This window comes from Aptenodytes forsteri, unplaced genomic scaffold (genome assembly GCF_000699145.1).
Source record: "Aptenodytes forsteri isolate BGI_AS27 unplaced genomic scaffold, ASM69914v1 Scaffold65, whole genome shotgun sequence".
NCBI classification, from domain to species: domain Eukaryota; kingdom Metazoa; phylum Chordata; class Aves; order Sphenisciformes; family Spheniscidae; genus Aptenodytes; species Aptenodytes forsteri.
In genome coordinates this window covers 1,763,494-1,767,577 of record NW_008795127.1, presented here as the reverse complement: position 1 = coordinate 1,767,577, position 4,084 = coordinate 1,763,494, and positions in this window count along the sequence as shown.

The following is a 4,084-nucleotide window of genomic DNA, read 5'->3' as shown; positions in this document are numbered from 1 at the left end:
GCGGAAGGAGACCGGCAACGGCCCCGCCGAGCGCTCGCCGCTTCCCGTTCCCCGGAGGGAGAGCGCGGGGGCTTAGCTATTAAGTTATCTTAGTTATCCAGAAGCTTAAAGCAGACTGTTTGCTAATTTAAGCCTGTTTCTGTGGAGAAGCTGACTAAGCAAAAGAAAAAGGAAAAAAAAAGGGAAAAAAGTGCTTTAATTTTAAACTGCTTTCCGGTGTCCCTCCGATAGACTGTTAACTAACTGGAAACATAGGGCCTGAAACTGCATTTGCATCTACCAAAATAAAGCTTTGGATACAGTGGGTTAAACCTCATCTGGAAAATGGCTCTGCAGCGACCCGGCTGCTAACAAAGAGTGAGCGTGCGATAGCTGAGAGGCATCATCCCAAGATGAGGGTCACGGGGGCGATGGTACGGACGCTTGCCTCTATTGTAGTGATCCTGCCGGTGCAGGGAAAGCATACTTGACACCCTCACAGACACTGTGACTAACTTTTTATAGCATGTAGAAGGCCCTGTCCAAGGTGTTGTCAGTCTGTTCCCTGCTAGGTTGAAGGATAGTGCTGATAATCTAGTCTTTTAGCCTCCAACTGGTAATTCTCTTCTTTAATTATCTGCTTCTCATCAGTTGGTAGGTTTGAAAATAACACACCTTGCCCTTAATAGCTTTGTCAGGATCCTTAATATTTGTTGCAGTGGCGATGTGGTTAATAGGTATAGGTGGAGGAATAAGGAAGTGTCCCATCTATTCTCAGAATAAATTCAGGTCGTGCTGATTTTGCAGATTAATGCTAACTAACTAAAAGTCTGTTTGCTTTTGGAAGATCAGAGTGCTGGCCCAGTGTCAGTGCTTTCCGACAACCGCATCCAGACCAGAAGTAATCTGAAGGGCTGTTACAGTATTAGCATGCTTCCTTCAGTGGTAGCAGTATTTAACAGGGGATAATGCCACATAGAAAATATAATGGTATATTTCAGATGTTTTTAGTTTTTTCATACAGTCAGCTTCTATGTTTTCCTTCCATTATTAATTAGATAATTATCAGTTATCGTTATACATTGTAGAATGGAAAATTCTTAATTTGCATGTCTGCATTAGTATCGCAATGTGCCACGTATATATTTATGTACATAAAATACCTTCTTTGAATGCTTGACGTTTTCTCTTGCAGTCATGTGAGGTGGAAAACTGCCCTTTTCTAATCTTTAAGGACATGTTTTATGATACTGGTTCCTGTTTTGGACGTGTATTTTAATACTGCTACAGTCATTGCTTTGTAGCAGCTGACACATACTGAACATGTGTTGTCTCGTCTCCTGTGCTTTGCATATTTCAAGATACAGTTGGTAACTAGAGACAATTCAGTTATTTGCTTCCTTCCCTGTCTGAGAAGCTTTGGTGTTATTTTTATCACTATATCATTAACTTGTCTTATGTGGTTCACAATTCACATAAATACTGCTTTAAAAAGAAACTTGATGATTCTTATGGCAGCGGTGATATATGGTGATGTGAATGTATTTTCATTAGGTTCGGGTAGAATAAGTAAATCCAGGCTGGAATGGAGTAAAAACATTGTTTTATTTATCATTTTCCTATCAAAAGAAAAGCATTGGAACAATTGCATTTAAATAAGGCAAAATATATTTTTGCTTTTATTGCTATACAGAGAGACTTTGGTCATTTTTGGTAGTTTGCTGAGCATAGTTTTGGACCTTTTTGAACCACTTCATTTTTTACTTAGTACCTGTAAAGATCATTGTAGCATCATCTTTATATCCACTATCTCTGTCTCCATAGGGTTTTTTAAAACCATTTTTTTTTCCCCAGATACAATATTGTAAAATAAGCTTCCTAAAACCTACAGAATGTATTCTGCTAGATTAGAAAAACGCTATTGCTCACTTCAGGTAGTTGATTTTTAAGTTTCCTTACAGTTGAGAGCTCTTCTTACCTAAACTTTCAGAGGAAAGAATATCAAGGAGCAGAATAACAATTTTTAATTAAATTCTTTATGCGTTGTCCTGATTTTTTTTTTCCCCCTATCCCTAACGGCATGAGATCATCCTCTACAGGGTAATGTGTATTCTGCTTGACAGAACATGACATCATTGCATTACCTAAACCAAGATGAGGCAATTCTTAGTAGTCTGTTAGAATCAGCACTGTCCTCCAGAGAGCATTGCTGTTACCCTGACTAGTGCTTTAGAGAGGAAAACATGCTGCTGATTAAAACATGCATTTGAGTGCCTAGCAACAAAACAGATATCTCTCTGTGGATGTCTTGTTCTTTAAAGAAGTGCAGGTGACTTGATGCGTTAAGGTGCTCAGAAATGGATAGATATTAGAGGTGAGTTACAGAGTCTATTCTGAAGATAAAGCACACGTATTTTAAACACCTAACGTATTATACCCGGTTTTTCTTCACTCTCTCTCCAGCTTCTGTAAAGACTCTTAGACAAGCTCCAGTCATGATGCAGTAAAATGCAGTAAGCTCTAACACTTCATTAAACAGTTGAAACTGTAGGCTGTGAGCTAGGCTTGCAAAGGCTTTAGTAAGGACTATTTTTATTATATGGTATTACAAAATGTGTTCTAAATTTTTCAGAAACAAAGTACTGTAGTTCATCGTAATTGTAGGTTTTGCTAGCCACTTCTTCAAATTTCATCATTTCTTTGGCATAGGATCAAGAACAGCAGTTTTTAAGTTTTAAGGTTGCAAAAGGAGATATGTCTTAATTTAAGGTCACTTAAATGTTGAAGATCTTTCTTATTGTTTGCAGCATGCTTTAACGTTTGTGTTGTAGAAGCATTCCATGGTCCCAGTCTGTTAGGTCTCCAGTTTGCCTGCTTCAGTCTGCTGCGGTTCACCAGTGTTATTCCCACCAGTTTACTAAAACCAGCCCCTAATGGGATGCAACAGTTTGGTTGGAGCACACCTGATGTGGGCCCAAGGCAGCCTAATGATCCACTTACCCTCCCTAATGATTCCAAGGTCTCATCTGTTGGCCCGAGAGTTGTTAGCTTTCCCTATACTTTAGCTGAGTCTTTTTCTAAGTAGTTATTGGTAGCCCAGCCTGGCTCGTATGATAGACAGGAGGTGACCGCAGCTCATGTAGGCACGTACTTACTAGTTTACACTAGCTAGTTCAGGTGCTTGCAGCACTGGCACTGCAGATCTTCACAGTGCCAGACAGCTGGGATGAATGCTCGGGCTTTTAGCAGAAGCTGAATTCCATGCTGACATGGCTACACCGCTCTCAGTACACCTGCTGGCTAGTTTCGATAATGAAGTTTGTATGTAATACTGTGGGTTTTTATATGGTGTGGTTCTTCATTACTGTTGGCAGGCAAAGAACAAACAAAGAAGAAAGTTAACCTTTTCCCTGTCTCTCCTATTAATCCCAGCCACAGTGAAGGGTTTGGGTTGTGCTTCTGCACATAGTGCTTCTCCAGAAGAAGGAACAGCATGGGTTGCATCAGAATTGTGGGTCAGTCTGGTTGGATGTTTTCCTACAAAATAAAGCTTTGTTCAAAAGTGTCAGGCTGAGAGCTCAGGAAAGCCGGGAACCAGCCAAGGATGATTGTGGTAGGGACAGGGTTGAAAGAGGCATAGAAACTCCTGGAAACTGGGCTCTGCTGGAACTTCTAGTGTTCTTGTCAATGAAAGCCATTCTTTCCACTTCCTAGGGATCAGAAGCCCTGCTTTTCAGTTACAGCTGGGTGGACACACCAATTGTCACTCTAGACTAGACTTGTCAATGCAGATGCTCCCTGCACAATGATAAGGCATAGAGTTGGATCGCTGTCATGCCACAGGTCTTAGGTACTTGAATTACCCTTTTTGTCATTTTTCACATAGGGAACTTTTAAGGAATTAGGCTTTGAAGTTAGGCTGAATGAATCCAGATCATGGTGCTAGGCAGGCAACTTCAGCCTGCCCCATGAAACTGTCTCTAAAGTAAATTTCTAAAATATAAAGCAGTAATGTATTTTAGAAATTTTATTTCTAAAATATCAAGCTTATTTGATACTCTTGTAATTTGGTTTTCAGGAAATTTCCTGTGTGCTGCTAATTTAC